The sequence below is a fragment of the Tamandua tetradactyla genome, chromosome 4 (assembly GCF_023851605.1).
Source record: "Tamandua tetradactyla isolate mTamTet1 chromosome 4, mTamTet1.pri, whole genome shotgun sequence".
NCBI classification, from domain to species: domain Eukaryota; kingdom Metazoa; phylum Chordata; class Mammalia; order Pilosa; family Myrmecophagidae; genus Tamandua; species Tamandua tetradactyla.
In genome coordinates, this window is record NC_135330.1 from 184,771,424 (window position 1) to 184,790,605 (window position 19,182).

Consider the following 19,182-nt stretch of genomic DNA (forward strand, 5'->3'; position numbering starts at 1 on the left):
GTTTTTCTAGAATGCAGACTGTTGGACAAACACACACACACAAAATGAAAACAGAGTTCAATGTTTTGACCTCATTCTGTCATTTTACTTATCTGTCACCAATATTCCTGCCTTACACCCTGTGCCTTCTGAAGCACCTACATCTGTAGTCAGGATTCCAATGGGAAGGATACATCCTCAAACACCATACTATCTGGAAAGTAATTTTCACAGCCTTTCCACCAATTGCATGCCCAATACAAATCTGCTCTGATAGAACCTTAAAATTATTTGAAACTTTTGATACAAACTAGTACATCACTCTGTCTCCATCATGGTCATTAAGATAAGGATAGGCTGCTCCTGCTGGCTCTAGATTGAGATCTCTGGGACAAGAAAGGGAGGTGTTGTACCATAATTCTCTCTCAGTTTTTCAGGAGTCAATTTAGGAACATGAAACAGGGAAGGGGCTACTATGTATAGCCATTCATAAATATAATGTGTGCACTTAAATGAAAATGTTGCTGTCCTCAGGGATTTTCAATGGCAATTATCACTGGTTTCTGCCTCCATCCCTAAATCTTATCTAAGACATGGGGATGGGTGGTTCTTTGCAATAAGCCATTTTCCAGAACACAGAAGTGGGAGGATTTCTTAATCTCTATTGTTTTTCCAAAAACATAGAACTTGGGTAAAATTTAACATTGTCAATAATAAGTAGGGGGTAGGAGCATGTCCGGAAAGTCTTTTTTGAGGAGGTGAGTGATAAGGACCTACCACTGTAAATACCAGAAAGAAGAGAATTTCAGGAAGAGGGTACAGCATGTGCAATAACTCTAAAAGAGGGAAGATTTGTCATGGCAGGAACATGGCTGGTTCATTGGGTAGCTGGAGAATTAGGCAAGAATTTGATCACATAGGGCTTCAAGGACCATGTTAAGGAGGCTGGATTGCATTATAAATATAATGTCAAGCTATTGAAGCTGATTAATGAAAACAGCCTGATCCCATTTACATTTTAAGATTACTTTGGCTTCTGTGTAGAGAATAGGAGGGCCAGGCAAGAATAGAAATAAGGCGGCCAACTAGTAGACAAGGACAGTTATGACTTAGACCAGGGTGGTGACAATGGGTTGGAGACCAACCTATGAAGTGCTAGTGTGCCGTCGGAGAGCTCCAGTCGGTCAGGCCGGCTGGCACACCGGGTGGGGTTGGGGAGCGAGCTCGCGGAAATTAACCTGGGTAAGCCGAAGCCGGCGTCTTTCCCCTGCCGGCGGTCGCGAAGAAGTCGTCACTCAGGCCAGATGCGGGTTTTAAGCCTTTATTGTTACACTCCGGGATGGGTCACCCGGGAACCCGAAGAGTGGGACCTCTGGGGTATGAAGACCCCGGGGCTCTATCGACGACCCGGGGCTGGGCGAGCAACAGGTTTAAGTATACTCGGAGGAGGGGTGGAACTAAGGGTCTACACGTCACACTGAGGCAGCCAATCATGCAAGGTAGTAGGCAGTTGCTAGGCAGAAGGGTATGTTTCGGGGATAGGGAAGTATAGAGAATAACAGGAAGGCCTGTTGTTTTGTGGTGGGCTATGGAAATGGGCGGTCTACGACAAGAGGGGGAAGGGGGGAACAGTGAGCTAGGTTACAGATATGGGGGGCAGAGAGTGAACCTAGAGAGGGAGAGAAACATTAAAAACTTTTAAGTTTGGCTAGGCTCCAGTCCCTGAGAAATATGCCACACTAGTGTCAGTGTGGATGTGCACACACCTTCAACTGGATAAGCATACTCCCATGGAGGAATTTTTTAAGGCTACTGATGGATGATTTATCAATAGGTTACCTATAGATGATCCAAGGCATATATATGTGCAAATCAATCAGTTCATTTAAAAAGGCCCGACTTAGTCAAATTATTATCATGATGGGGGGGAAAAGAAGATACTGAGGCAAATATCTTCTTGCAACTAGGCTTTTTTTTTTTTTGGATGTTGTATGGCAGGGTCCCATTTCATTATTTTTCCATGTGAGCATCCTGTTATTGCAGCAGCATTTGTTGAATTTTTGTTTGTTTTTTTCTTTCTTTTGTTTACTTGCATGTTTATTTTCAGGAAATGCATGGGCTGGATATTGAACTGGGGTCTCCCGCATAGCAGGCGAGAATTCTACCCCTTGTACCCCTTGCCACTAGACTTTTTTTTTTTTTTTTTTTTTGGATGGGCAGGCTCTGGGGATCGAACCCAGGTCTCCAGCTCAGTAGGCAAGAATTCTTGCCACAGAGCCACCATTGTACCACCCGCCACTAGGCTTTTAAAAGAGTGTAAGATAAATGTTCAAATTCACGTAAATTGCCCAGTTGCACAGATTGCATTCCCACCAGCTGTGTACGAGAAAATTCTCCTTGCCTGTCATGGTCTGAATATATTTGATAGATCCCTGGAAAGTTGCTTCTGACTCTGTATTTACAAGGAATCTAAGGTCCCCACATTCATTTATTCTGCTATCATCATTCCACAAATGGAACAATGCTCACAACAACCCCATGAATTGGTGGCATCAACCTTGCTTTACAAAGAAAGAAACGAGACTTACAAGTTTAAGAGATTTGCCTCGCACTGCTGATTTACTCTGCTATACTAAGAGGTTCAATTTAAGAATCTGTCAAGTGGTTGGGAAGAATTGGTGCTTCAATGGAAAAACCACCCATTGTCCAGTGCTCATTTTTCAGGTAGTTCAATGCTATTTTATAATTCTTTAAGTTAACTGATAGCAATGCAAAATATTTGTCTATAGGTATACAAATGAATTCTGTCCCCTGGAGGACAAAGCTCCATCTAGGAAAAGTCAATTTTGCATCCATTTGCACAATTATTCAACAATCCTTCATTCTATATAAATGTATTTCTTTGTCCTCTTTGAATTGGTTATGACATCTGCCTCTTTTCCTCATGATTTTTATAAAACCTAATGTCTGTTCATTTTACATCTGTATGAGATGTGGTTTACCTTTTTTAGAATATTATCCTCTAACAATAGAAAGAGAGGAAGAAAATCATCCTTCACTCTCTCCCGGGGTTCTATTAGTACTTATCAGGGGGAAGAATCCCATGGTTAGATTTCTACCCCTCACGTTGGCCTGTATGGAGCTGCTTTGCCAAATCCAGCCTGCTAAATGTCCAAAGCCAGCCCCTACTAGGGAACCCTGGGCCCCAGCTCCAGTGCCTGTCTTCCATTCTGTAATTGTGCTCTGTCCATGCTGTTATTTCTACTTCAGACCAGTTCTCTGGGTAAGTTCCTTCCCCCTGTCCCCACTCTCAGAACTACCCCTCCCCTCCCTCTCTCCCAATGCCAGGATTTTTATCTTCTTGATCCAGAGGTTCTAAGATAAAGTTTAATGGAAATTTAAAGTAAAGGCTTGATTGATTTTAAAGGGATAGAAGTTTCTCTGTACAGCCTGGTTGTGAAAATAAATTGAGATAACTTTGGAGAAAAGCATTGCCTAAGCCAAAAATACCAGAACTTATTAGAGTCGTTTTTTTTTACATTTTATGTTTACAATATGGAATTTCATTCCCCGTCTTTTATTCTTTCAACAATTTAAGACCTGTTATGTATCATGCTAAATGATGGGAGAAATTCTAAGATTAATAAGTGCAACCCCTACCTGGAGGGGAACTGATAACAGGGAAGATAAGATGTATTTACAAGTAAACGACCACTAAAGAACAGAATGTGGGCTGGAGTGGTACAGATCAATCCAGGCCCGGCAAGGAAGGCTCCACAGAGGACAAAGCAGGAGACTTAGCCTTGAAGGAGGCAGGTTTCAATAGGAAGAGGGGAGGGGAGGGCATCGCAGGTACAAGGAAAGAAAAGGGCAAAGATCCAGAGATGAGTATAGCTGGTTACAGAGGTGTCCTGGTAAACAGTAATCTGGTTAGGGTGGATGGGAAAGCCCTGATTTGTGCCATTTGTTGATTTCTGTTGAGTGAGATTCTGCCTGAGGCTGGTCTCAAGCTACCAATGGGAAATCATTGTAGGGAGGGGATGTGCAGAACTGGCTCTCAGGACCAGCCTACCATACGGTTGTACCTCGGGGCTCAGTGTCAGTCTATCGGGGCTCAGTGTCAGTCTGTCAAACCCCCTAGAAATGGAAATAAAATTGCCTGTAGAAGTGAAACTCCAGTCAACAAAGTAAGAGTCATAGCTGAAATAAGTAGAAAGTCACCTTAAATAAGAGATTTTGTCTAACAGAGAGGGACTGGTCAACCACAGAGACAAGGAGAGAGGCCTGAGACCAAGCTTGCACATCCAAGGGGAGGAAGTAGGTGCATCAGTCCAGCTCCTTCCTACATCTGGTAGGTCTAGTCCTCATGCAGGGATGTGCATGTCAGGGTCACAGGCTGCTTGCTCTAATTCCATATTCACCTATCAACTTCCTCACTTCCAACTCAGCCAGGGAAAGAAGGCCTGGCTAGATAATATAAAGACCTCGTACCTTTACATTTCTTTTTCTAATATTTTTAAATTGTGAAATATAACATATACCAAAAAATGAAGTAATGATTTTCTAAGTACATTTTAGCAAGTAATTACAGAACAGATTTCAAAATTTGATATGGGTTATCATTTTACATTTTTTTTCCTTCTAGCTTCTCCAAAACACTAAAAGCTAAAAGAAATATTAATGTAGTGATTCAGCAATCATGCTCATTTGTTAAATCCTATCTTCTCTGATGCAGCTCCTCCTTCTCCTTTGATCCTTCTCCCAATTATAATAGTCTTTGGGCTATGCCAATTCTAACATGTTCATGCTGAAAAGGGGTGTCAATAATATAGGATAGGGGGATGGTATTAGTTGATATTCTTGGAAAGGCTGGTCCCTCTGGGTTTCAGGACTTATCTCACCTAGGAATTCTCTGGAGGTTATGGGTTTCTGGAAAGTAAAGTTAGCGCATGAAACTTTTGTAGAGTCTCAGCTAAAGTCCTAGATGTTCTTTAGGGTTAACAGGAATGATGTCTGTTGGAATATGGCAAACCGTGGTAATTAACAATATCTAGCTGAAGCTTTCATAGAAGTAGCCTCCAGAATATCCTCTTGACTCCATTTGAAATCTCTCAGCCACTGATGCCTTATTTTGTTACATTTCTTTTCCCCCTGTTAGTCTAGAAGGCATTGATGATCCCTCGTGCCAGGGCCAGGATCAACTCTGGGAGTCATGCCCCACATTGTCAGGGAGATTTCACCCCTGAATGTCATGTCCCACATAGTGGGGAGGGTAATAATTTTCCTTGCAAAGCTGGGCTTAGAGAGAGAGAGAGAGAGGCCACATCTGTACAACCAAAAACGTTTCCTGGAAGCAACTCTTAGGCATAATTGTAAGTAGGCTTAGCTTCTCTGCTATAGAAATAAGTTTTGTAAAGACAAACCTCAAAATCACAGGCTTGGCCTATTTTCTTGGGAATCTCTAATGTTTAAGAGAGTCCCAGGGGGTTCCCAGATGGAAAAATTTAATATTTCCATATTTTTTCTCCAGTCCCTCATGGGACTCTACCAATACATTTGGATGTGTCTGGGTATTACATTGAGCTACACAGAATTACAAGGCCTAATTCCCATTCTGGTGCCCTCATATTTCATAATGTAAGTTAATAAGTTGGCATCTAATCTATACACTTCACCCTCTTGTGACTCTTATAGAATAACCTCTATGAAGCTGAACAACTCCTTACTGTAGATTCAAGAGTTCAGTCCCCAGATTGCTCAGGATGAATTCAACAGGGTAGTTAGTCAGCTGGATCTTCCCTCACAAAACCCTGGTCTTCCCCTTTAAATTCCAGGGTGGGAAAGCAGAGCTAGTCCAAGAATGCAGTGTGTGTAGGAAAGAAATATAAAATGAGCTGGGCTGGAGCCAGACCACAAAGCCCTGGAGCTACTGGTGCAAGAGGCACCAAGATTTCAGGAAGAGTTATTGAAGGGTTTTGAGCTGAGGGTGGGGGGGGGGATAAAATGATCTCACCTGGACATCATGGGAAAATTTAATTTATCCAAAAGCATTACAGCAGACAAATAAAGGAGCCTAAAGCCAGAAAGGCTTAACTCTATCAGTGTTTCTCACACTGGCGGTACATAAATATCAACTGGGAAGACTTAAAAAATCGCAATGCTCAGGTCCCAACCAGACATGTTAAAAAGCACATCTAAAGGTGAGTGTGGGCATTAGTATTTTTAAACACTCCCCAGGGGATGTGGCCTCCTTCCTCACTCTCCCTCCTTGAGGACTAACTAAACAGACAGATAAGCCAAAAAAGAAAAATGGTAACAAGCATCCAAGAGCAGACAGGTTCACAAGGCCCAGCATTGCCAGCTCCCTAGAACACAGGGACAGGCCTACACAGGAGATGTCAGCTCAGATGTATAATCCCTTTGAGCTGTTCAGTGATGACAGAATGAGGGAGGATCAGTGAGAAAAGGAGACTGACAGTGTTTAACTTTACCCATCCCTGTGTTTCTGGAAAAGAGTGAAGGTTAAGAAATCCTCCCATCCTTTTGTGTCTTGGAAAATGGTTTACTGCAAAAACAACCATTCCCCATATGACTTTAACAAGACTCGCAGATGCCCATCCCCCTTGTTTACCTATGACTAGAACAGACACACTCTCTAAATTCCCATTCAATTAGCTGAACTGCTTGTCCCCACTCATCAATCAGAGCCAAATATCTGTTAATCAAACTTTGCCCAAGACTGTCTCCCTCATGTAACAGCATGAATGAACCATGAAGACATCATGTTGAGTGAAATAAGCCAGACACAAAAGGACAAATATTATATAAGCTCACTTATATGAAACACTTAGAACATATAAATTCGTAAAGTCATAAATTGGTCTACAGGTTACCAGGTGCAGGGATAGGGGTGGGGAATAGGAAGTTTCTGCTCAGGGTGAAGGAAAAGCCTTGGTGACGGATGGCGGTGATGGTAGCACCGCATTGTGAATATAAGTAACACCACTGAATTGTATTCTTGAAAGTGGTTTAAATTGGAAATTTTATGTTGTATGTCTGTTACTCAACAAAAATTTAAAAGAAAAAGATTCTCTTCTTTTCCCCAAGACCCTGAGCCAGCATGCAGGCACTCTTTAATGGCCCCTCTCGGAGAAGAGGCTGGCCACAGCACAAAATATTTTCAGATCTTCTATCAACCTTAAGATGGAAATATCTCACCTCATTTCCATACATCCAGTTCTTTCCTCTGTATAAAACAAGAGCTTCTTTTTGCCTAATTTAAGATGTTTGTTGATCTTATGGGCAGCACGTTTTCCTTATTGCAATAGTTCCATCCCTCTATTGCAACAGCCCTTTTCCCCCATAGCTATAATGCTTTTGAATAAATCTCTCCCTTCAAAGTTCAGACTTGCTCTTTGACACTGAATTTTCCCAAAAGCCTGAATACCTGGCAGGATGAGGATGGTCCTGCCATCAACAAGACACAAATGGGGATATCCTATATGTGGAGAGAATTGCAAGAAGGGAAAACTTCAGCCATTGGCATAGAAACCAGTGATGTGGTCAAGATGGGCTTTAACCACAGCCTCTATAGGCTCCAATCCTGGCTCCACCATTAGCTAGGTTTGTTACCAAGCAAGTAGCTAACCTCTCTGTGTTTCCATTTCCTTTGGAAAATGGGGATATAAAGTTCCTACCTCTCAGGATTTTTGTGATGATTCAATAAATTTATGTGTATAAAATGCTTAGAATAGTTCACAGCACCCAGTATCAGCTCAAAATTTGTTAACTATTGTTTTGGTTTGCTAAAGCTGTCAAAATGCAATATACCAGAAATGGAATGACTTCCACAGAGAATTTGTTACAAGTTTACGGGTTCCAAAGCCAGAAAAATGTTCAAACTTAGGGCATCCAGGAAAATATATCTTGACTCAAGAAAAGCCAAGGTCTGTCATATGGGAAGGCACATGGCTGGCATCTGCTGATCCTTGTTCCTGGTTCCATTGCTTCTAGTTTCTGATGCCAGTGGTTTCCTCTCTAAGCAGCTGTGGGCCTTAACTTACTTTCTCCAGGATACAACTCTGGGTTCTGGCTTGCTTAGCATCCCACTTAGCACATAGTGATGTTTGCTGGGCTCTGCCCATGTCTAGGTATCTGTTCTCTCTGTCAATACTCCAAGCATCTCCAAACATCCCTGTCTCTGTCATCATGGAAGCAACTGTTTCCCATGTGACTGCCTCTAAGGTTTCTCCAAAATGTTTCCCCTTTTAAAGGATTCTAGTAAACTAAGATCCACCTTGAATGGGTAGAGTTACAGTTCCACCAAATCAAAAGGTTTTACCCTACAATTGGGTGTGTCACATCTCCAAGGAAGTAATCTAACCAAAAGGCCACACCCATAACTGTGTGTGTCACATCTCCATGGTAACAATCTGATCAACATTTCTCACCCTAAACAATAGGTCTGGTCCTACAAGATTAGATCAGAATTAAAACATGGCTTTTCTGGGGTACATAATAGATTCAAACCAGTGCATTCTGGTTTGAAAAGATATTTTAAAAAGATGTTTTAAAAAATATATTTTCCTATACAAAATACATTGACTCCATTACAAAATCACACGACTTAAAACATTTCAGAAACAATACAAATACAATACAAAGTCAAAACCAGTACAATTTTTTTATCCTTTCCTCTGACCATGAATATTTTGGAAACTGGTCTGTTTCTGAACTTGGTTGAAATTTCATAGGGTACTAAAACAATATTCCTTGTGTGTGTGTGTGTGTGTGTTGGGAAAAAAGGGAGTCCTGAGAATAAGCTCATGTTTTGCAGAATGTAAAACTATTATTTTTTTAGTAGGTTGTCTCTTGTCATAAAAGTGACACTTCTTCGGGAAAGACATTAATGTTTAAAAGCTGAAAATTTAAGGTAAGGTATAGTTTGTTTCAGGAAACACTGTTTAGAGACTGTTGACTTAATGAACATAGTATCCAGTATGGCCCTGGGAACTTCCAAACAAATTCATGTTTTGACTGAAAAAACCAAAAACAGTACAAAATCTCATCAAAGTCAGCTATAGGTATGGTCTGTTCTAAAGCAAAAAATTCACCTCTGGCTCTGAACCTGTGAAACTCAGAACAAGTTATCTTCTGCCAATATATAAAGGAGGGACAATCATAGAAGAAATGGTTCCATTGCCATAAGGAGAAATCAAAAGGTAAACAAGGGTCCTGGACCCAAACAGTTCCAAAAACCTGCAGGGCAAACTTCTTAGATTTCAAAGTCTGGGAATCATTTACCCTTAGGGCTTTAGAAAGCAGTAATCTCATACTTTCCAAGGGCCTATGCAGCAGCCTTGCTCTCTCTCCAAATGATGGGGTGAATTGCAACACTGGGTTTCATGGGGCGGGGGGGGGGCACCTTTTTCTCGGCTCAACCCTCTCCATACATCAGTGCAGCAACCAGGATCTCTGCTATCTCCAGAACACATGCTTAAGCCCTCCAGAACAATGGGGCAGCAGCCAGGCTCCCCCCATCCCTGCTTTATTCATTCCACCCTCTCTAAGGCCTGAGACTGCACAACTCTTCCTAAGCAACAAAGCAGAAGGCCCACACTCTGCTTCTGGGGCAAATTCACCCTTTCCATGTATATGGGTGGGTGCAATCTTGTGGCCCAAGATTTCCTGGCTCTAGACTTTTGCTTCCATTGTTCTGCCTCTGAAGTAATTTTTCCTTCAATTTGTCCCTTTTATGTCCCTTTTAGTTCAGACTGGCAGTGGTTCCCTTTACACAAATCCCAGAACACTCTAGTTGGTTTTCTATGTAGTATGCAGGGATCATAACCATCAGACAATAAGGCTTTCCACAAATCCTTTCTGGATAATTCTATCTCCAATCCTGGCCCTTTCTGGATAATTCTATCTCTAATCCTGGTTTTTCCTGAAATGGCTGACTGGTTCCATGTTTGTTAAATCCTCAAATGGGGTCCTATTTCCTGAAGTCTAACTTTCTGGAGGCCCAGGATTTTCCAGACCACCAATTCCTGTTTTCTCAAGAGTTCAGTTCTCAGCTTATCTCTTTCCTGTCACATTTCACTGTAAGGAGAAACCAGGCTGCACTACACATTTAATTTGGAAATCTCGTCTGCTAAATAGCCATGTTCATGGCTTTTAAAATCTGCTTTCCATCCCAAACTAGTAGGGTTTTTTGCTAAAATTTTGTGGCAAAATTTTGTAGTCAATTTTGCTAAAATTTCTGCCACTTTAAAACAAGGATCACCTTCCTTCCTGTTTGCAATAATACCCACATCATTTCTGTCTAAGTCCTTATCAGAAATATCTTTAGAGTCTACATTTCTACCAACAATCTCTTCAAAGCATTCTAGCTCCTCCCAACTCTTCCAGAACCTTCTCCTTATGCATTTAAAAAGTTATTGCAATATGTTTGATATTTGCAAACTGCAGTAGCCCACTTCTCTGGTACCAAAATCTGAATTAGGTTGTTACGGTGACAGAATACAATATACCAGAAATGGCACAGCTTTCAAAAAGGGAATCCAATAAGTTACAAGTTTACAGTTATAAGGCTATAAAAATGTCCAAATTAAGGCATCCATGGAAAGATACCTTAATTCAAGAAAAGCTGATGGATTGGGAACACTTTTGTCTGCTAGCAAGGCACATGGCTGGCATCTGCCGGGAGCTTTGGCTTCTTGTTTCAAACAGCTTCTGATGCCAGCATTTTCCTCTCTAAGCATCTCTGGGCCTTCACTCACAACTCTAGGACAAAACTGTGGGTTCAGGCTTGCTTAGCATCTCATGGGAATGCACATGCCAACATATGCTGGGCTCCGCCCACGTCTAGGTATCTTTTTTCTCTGTGGGCAATCCAAGCATCTCCAAACATCCATGTCTCTGAAGTAACTGTTCTCCAAGCATCTGCATCTGCTCTGAGCTTTCTCCAAAATATTTCCCATTTTAAAGGACTCTGGTAAAAAAATAAAGACTCATGTTGAATGGGTGGGAAAACATCTCCATTTAATCAAAAGATCATACTCAGAATTGGGTGTGTCACATCTCCATAGAGAAAATATAATCAAAAGTTTCCACCCTATGGTTTTAAATCAGGATTAAAAGAAATGGCTTCCCCCACAAGATTGGATCAGGATTAAAACATTGCTCCTCTGGTGTACATAATAGATTCAAACCAGCACACTACCAAACTGATTTTGTGAAGTTAACATCACTCTGATACCAAAACCAGATGAAGATACTACAAGAAAGGAAAACTACAGGCCAATCTCCCTAATAAATACAGAAGCAAATATTCTGTACAAAATACTTGCAAATCAAATCCAAAGACACATTAAAATAATTGTATGCCATGACCAAGCGGGGTTTATTCAAGACATGCAAGGGTGGTTCAACATAAGTCAATCAATGTAATACAACACATTAACAAATTGAAAGAGGAAAATCACATGATCATCTCAATTGATGCTGTAAGCACATTTGACAAAATTCAGCATCCTTTTCTGATAAAATACTTCAAAAGATAGGAATCAAAGGAAACTTCCTCAATATGATAAAGGGCATATATGAGAAACCCACAGCCATCATTATACTCAATGGTGAGAGACTGACAGCCTTCCCGCTAAGACTGGGAATGAGACAAGTATGCCCCCGTCACTATTATTATTCAGCACTGTGGGTCTAGCTAGAGCACTTAGGCAAGAAGAAGAAATAAAAGACTTCCAAATCAGAAAGAAAGTAATTAAACTTTCATTATTTGCAGATGATATGATCCTATTTGCCAGTTTGAGGCTGTTATGTACCCCAGAAAGGCCCTGTTCTTTTTCTAATCCAGTCTTGTGGGGGGCAGACCTATTGCTTAGGGTAGAAAGTGTGATTGATTGTTTCATGGAGATGTGACATGCCCTACTGTGGATTAGATGGAGATGTAACTCTGCCCATTCAGGCTGAGTCTTAAATTAGTTTACTGCAGTCTTTAAGAGAGCTCATGGACAGGGAAAGAGCTCAGGGTCAAAAGAAACATTTGGAGATGTTTGGAGTACTGACAGAGAGACCAGATGTCTGTACAAGAACGTTTGGAGATGCAGAGCCCAGCAGATGCCAGTCATGTGCCTTCCCATGTGACAGCCACCAGCTTTTCTTGAGTCAAGCTATCTCTCTGGATGCCTTAGTTTGGACATTTTTATGGCCTTAGAACTATAAACTAGTAACTTAGTAAATTCCCTTTTTTAAAAAATAAATTCCCTTTTTAAAAGCAGTTCCATTTCTGTTATATTGTGTTTTAGTTTGTTAGCTGCCAGAATGCAATATACCAGAAATGGAATGGCTTTTCAAAAGGGGAATTTAATAAGTTGCTCGTTTACAGTTCTAAGGCTGAGAAAATGTCCCAGTTAAAACAAGTCTATAGAAATGTCTAAACAAAGGCATCCAGGAAAAGATACCTTGGTTCAAGAAGGCCGATGAAGTTCAGGGTTTCTCTCTCAAGTGAGAAGGCACATGGTGAACACAGTCAGGGCTTCTCTCTCGGCTGGACAGGCACATAGCGAATACGGTGTCATCTGCTAGCTTGGTCTCCTGGCTTCCTGTTTCATGAAACTCCCCGGGAGGCGTTTTCCTTCTTCATCTCCAAAGGTCACTGGCTGGTGGACTCTCTGCTTCATGGTGCTGCAGCATTCTCTGCTCTCTCTCTGAGTCTCTCATTCTCCAAAATGTTTCCTCTTTTATAGGACTTCAGAAACTAATCAAGACCCACTCAAATGGGTGGAGACATGTCGTCACCTAATCCAGTTTAACAACCATTCTTAACTAAATCACATCAACCAGGGAGATGATCTCATTACAGTTTCAAACATACAGTATTGAATAGAGATTATTCTACCTTTAAGAAACAGGATTTATATCAAAACATGGCTTTTCTTAGGGGTCATATATCCTTTCAAACCAGCACATATTGCATTCCAGCAGCATTAGCATACAAAAACTCCTGTATTTGGAAAATCCTATGAAATTTATGACAAAGCTACTTGAGCTAATAAATTCAGCAAAGTGGCAGGATACAAGATTAATGTGCAAAATCAGTAATGTTTCTATACACTAGTAATGACCTAACTGGGGAGACAATTAAGAAAAAATCCTTCACAACAGCAACTAAAACAATCAAGTATCTAGGAGTAAACTTAACCAAGAGTGTAAAGGGCCTCTACACAGAAAATTACTAAACTTCACTAAAAGAAATCAAAGACCAAAATGGTGGAAAGCTATTCCATGTTCATGGCTAGGAATGCTAAATGTTATTAAAATGTCAATTCTACCCAAATTGATCTACAGAGTCAATGCAATACCAATAAAATTCCAACAATCTATTTTTCAGACGTGGTAAATCTAGTGAGCAAATTTATTGGGGAGGGAAATGGACCTCAAATTGCCAAAAATATCCTAAAAAAGAAAAGTGAAGAGGGAGGACTCACATTTTCTGACTTTAAATTTTATTACAAAGCCATAATGTTCAAAACAGCATGATACTGACACAAAAATAGAAATATTGACCAATGGAATTGAATTGAGATTTTGCAAATAGACCCCCAGATCTATGGTCAATTGATCCTTGTCAAGCCCCCTAAATCCACTTAACTAGGACAGAATAGTCTTTTCAATAAATAGGGCTGGGAGAACTGGATATCCATACTCAAAGGAATGAATGAAGACCCCTATCTCACATCTTATACAAAAATTCTCTCAAAGTGGATCAAAGGCCTAAACAGAAGAGATAGTACCATAAAACTCCAAGAAGAAAATATAGGAAAACATCTTCAAGATCTAGTAATAAGAGATAGCTTCTTAGACCTTAGACCCAAAGCACAAGCAACAAAAGAGAAAATAGATAAATGGGAACTCCTCAGAATCAAATGTTTCTGGGTCTCAAAGGACATTGTCAAAAAGGTGACAAGACAGCCAACTTAATGGGAAAAAATTTAGAAGCTATATATCTGACAAGGGTTTCATATACAGTATATATAAATAAATCATATAATTCAACAACAAAAGAACAAACAACCCAATTATAAAATGGGCAAAAGACATGAATAGACATTTTACCAAAGATGAAATACAAATGGCTAAAAAGCACATGAAAAGATGTTCATCTTTATTAGCTGCAAGGGAAATGCAAATCAAAACCACAATGAGATTTCATCTCACACCTCTAAGAATAGCTGCCATTAAATAAACAAGAAACTACAAATGTTGGAGAGGATGTAGAGAAATAGGAACACTTATTCACTGCTGGTGGGAATGTATAATGGTACAGCTGCTATGAAAGACAATTTGGCATTTCCTCAGAAAACTAAATAACAAGTTGCCCTATGACCCAGCAATACCACTACTCAGTATATACCAGAAGAGCTGAAAGCAGTGACACAAACAGATATTTGCAACTGGTGTGCATAGCAGCATTATTCACAATTGCCAAAATGGAAACAATTCAAGTATCCATCAACAGATGAGATATATATATATATAGTGTGTGTGTATATATGTGTATATATATGTATGTATGTATATATATACGATGGAATATTATGTAGCAATAAGAAGAAATGAGGTCCTGAAGCATATGACAATATGGATATACCTTGAGGACATAAGGCTGAATGTAACATGCCAGGCACAATAGGATACTGTATGATTTCACTAGTATGAACCCCTGATAAAATGTACACTCAGAATCTTAAGATACAAAACATGGAGACCTAGAGAGACAGAAGCTAGGGAAGGGGGAGCAGTTATCTGATACATACAGACGTGTTAATGAGCTTGAACTTAAATGTATGGAAATGAATAGAGGTGATGGTAGTTCATTAGTGGGATTACAAGTCATAGCGTCATATTGAAGGTAAATATGATTGGAAGGGGCTTTTTAAAGCCATGTATCTCACCAATTAGCACTACAAGTATAAATAAGTTCTTGCATAAACTATTTCAAAGATATGACATTTGTGCAAAGAATTAATAGAGAGGTACATGGGGAAAATAACCTATTGCATGCTATGGGCTATTTTTAACAGGAACACCTCATTAGCACCACAATACTAGGGGTAAATAGTTGGGCGGGGGGATAAGAGTTAAGGCATGTTTTGGATTTTCTCTTTGGGATGGGTGTGTCTATCTGCTAATTTTCTCCTTAGAGAAATGAAAAATTGTCTAAAACTGGGAGTGATGATTGTACAACTAAGTGAAGACACTTTAAGACCATTTTGGTTAGAATATATGCTATGTGAATATATCACGACAAAATCTGCAGATTCTAAAGAAATAAACAAAAAACTCTAAAAATTGGAATCATTATACTTCACAAATGCTTCAACTGTAGATATAATCTGTTGACCATATAAAAAAAAATGTACAAAAGTGGCAGGATGAATTTACTGGTCTGAACCCTTTCCCCACTCTCAGACCACCACAGTTTATGCATCTCACAGTGGTAGCAGCTTCTTCCACGGTTTTTGACAACAAATTCACACCACACTAGTGGCTTAACAACCTGCACATCTTCAAGCACAGAGAATTGAGGACACACCAAAACATGGTAGCACTTCAGCCATCTGTGTGTATGTATTAAAAGCTGTTCCCTCCAGCCAAAGTTATCCACAGTGGAACCTTTGGCAATCTGTTTACACTCAGCCTGGACCCTAATTGCTGGTACACTTAAAAAAATATTGGGATATATGTGTAAACTGACCCCATCTGGCTCTGAGTAGGACAGACACAATGATGGTAGGGAGGGGTGTCAGGAATATCACAACCCAGAGGTTACAGAGGCAAAGAAGCTGTGTAAAGAGGGGGAAGTAGATGTCGAACACTAAATGGCAGTATCAATTCAAGGATGATAGCTGGAGTGAAGAAGAGTTTAGAGCTAAGGAATAGAACTAAGTGTTTTGCAACTGCCAGGAAATTAAAAAACTGCATAAAAACAAAGAGAACAGCCTAGGATTCTCAGAGGAAAGAAAATCCTGTCCTCCAGGGGAAATAGTTACATATGAGGTAATCTTGAAAGTTACTGTGCACACCCAGGGCAAGATGCAGGCTGAGAAAGACCTGAGAAAAGCCAAACTGTTAGCCATAAGCTATTTTAAAGGCTCAGTATAAATGAGGCCAAGCATTGACACACAGCCAATCTACAACAAAACATTATGGAAGAGGGAAAAACTAACTTCCAGAGTTAACACATCAAAATAATCAAACGCCCAGACATCAAGAAAAGATCATAAATCATATAAAGAAACAGGAAGAGATGGCTCATTTAAGGGAGCAAATTAAAACAACAGATGAAGTACAGACATGGAGAAACTAATAAAAGGCATTCAGTGAAATCTCCTAGATAAGTTTAATGAGCTAAAGGAAAACATGGACATGGAGTTAAAGGGTATCAAAGAGATAACACGTGGGAAAAAAAGAAGAATTAGAAAGCTTAGAAATGGACATAATATATGGGGATAAAATACACAACAATAGAGATTAAAAACACTCTAGAGGTGTTCAACATCCGATTTGAACAGGCAGAAGAAAGAATCAGCGCACTACAATCAAAATCATATAATCTGAAGATCAGATAGAGAAAAGAATGAAAAGAAGTGAACAGAACAAGGGCTTTGTGGGACAACATAAATCATATCAACATACTCATTATGGGAGTCAGAGAAGGAGAAGAGAAAGAAAAAGAGTAGAAAGAATATTTGAAGAAATAATGCCCCAAAACTTTCCAAATCTGATGAAAGACATGCAATATACACATCCAAGAATTACAATGAACTCCAAACAGAATATACCCAAATAGAACCACTTCAAGATACTTCATAGTCAAAATATCGAATCCCAAAGACAGGAAAATTCTGAAGGCAGCAACAAAGATGTTATTTGTCACATATAAGGGATTCTCAATAAGATTAACTGCTGATTTTTCATCTGTAACCATGGATGCAAGAAGGCAGTGGTATGACATGTATATTTATCTAATACATACTCTTCTCAAGTGCACATGGATAATTCTCCAGGAGAGACCACATGTTAGGTCACAAAACAAGTCTCAATACATTTTAAAATATTAAAATTATTATACAAATTATCTTCTTGGACCACAATGGAATGAAGCTAAAAATCAATAACAGAAGGAAAACTGGAAAATTCACAAATATATGAAATTTAAATGACACACTCTTTTTAAAATTTATTTATTAATTAAAAAATTAAGAAACAAAATAAAACATCAACATACATAATCAGTAATTCACAATATCATCACTTAGTTGCATATTCATCATTTCTTAGGACATTTGCATTAATTCAGAAAAAAATAAAAAGACAATAAAAAAAGAAATAAAATGAACACAGGAAAGAAAATAAAAAGATCATACCTATCATACCCCTTACCCCTCGCTTTCATTGATCACTAGCATTTAAACTAAATTTATTTTAGCATTTGTTCCCCCTATTATTTATTTTTATTCCATATGTTCTACTCCTTTGTTGACAAGGTAGATAAAAGGAGCATCAGACACAAGGTTTTCACAATGACACAGTCACATTGTGAAAGCTGTATCATCATTCAATCATCCTCAAGAAACATGGCTACTGGAACACAGCTCTACATTTTCAGGCAGTTCTCTCCAGCCTCTCCATTACATCTTGAATAACAAGATGATATCTACTTGTTGCATAAGAATAACCTCCAGGACAACCTCTCGACTCTGTTTGGAATCTCTCAGCCATTGACACTTTGTCTCATTTCCCTCTTCCCCCTTTTCGTTGAAAAGGTTTTCTCAATCCCTTGATGCTAAGTCTCAGCTCATTCTAGGGTTTTTCTCAATCCCTTGATGCTGAGTCTCAGCTCATTCCAAGATCTCTGTCCCACATTGCCAGGAAGGTCCACACCCCTGGGAGTCATGTCCCACATAGAGAGAGGTAGGGTAGTGACACTGTTCGTTGTGTTGGCTAGAGAGAGAGGCCACATCTGAGCAAGAAAAGAGGCTCTCTTGAGGGTGACTCTTAGGCCTAAATTTTAAGTAGACTTGACCTATCCTTTGTGGGGTTAAGTTTCATATGAACAAACCTCAAGACTGGGGGCTCAGCCTATAGCTTTGATTGTCCACACTGCTTGTGAGAATATCAAGAATTCAACTTGGGGAAGTTGAATTTCTCCCCATTCTCACCATTCCCTGAGGGGGGCTTTGCAGATACTTTTCCACTCACTGATCAAATCACTCTGGGATTCATCAGGGCATCACTCTGGACAAACCAGCAAAATCTCATGTCCTACCTGAGATTCCAAGTACTTACGGCATTCAATCAAACTATCTACATAAGTTATATTAGGAAATGCACTAGTCAAAATATAAATTTTGTAACAAATAAACATTTTTTTGCTTTAGTCTCACACATAAAGTGACATTTTACAATATTAATTACCATCTATTTTCAGCACCCTGCAATAATGACATTCCTTTGTAAATAACACACTCTTAAACAGTCAATGGGTCAAAGAAAAAAATCACAAGGAAATTTAGGAAACATCTTGTGACAAATGCAAATGAAAACAACACATTGAAATTTGTGGGATACAGTGATGGCAGCATTCAGAGGGAATATTATAGCAATAAATGCCTATATTTTAAAAAGGAAAAAGACTTCAGATCAGTAACCTATCTTCACACCTAAAAAAAACTAAGAGAACAAAATAAACCTAAAGTAGAAGAAAAGACATAATAAGGATTAGAGCAAAGATGAATGAAACAGAGAATTGAAAAATAACCAAATCAATGAAACCAAAAGTTATTTTTTGAAATAATTAATAAATTTGACAAACTTTTAGCAACAATGACAAAGAAAAAAAGATACTACACAGATAACTAAAATTCATAATGAAAGGGGGACATTACAGTGATCCCACTGAAATTAAAAGAATTATAAGAGAATTGTATACTAACAAAATAGATAATCTAGAGGTAATGGACATATTACTAGAAACACACAATTTACTTGAATTGATAAAAATAAAATGATAGCTCTTAACAGACAAATAAAAAGTAAAAAGATTGAATCAGTAATCAAAAACTTCCCAACACCTACAACTCAACAATAAAAATCAAAAATTTAATTTAAAAATGGGCAAAAGAC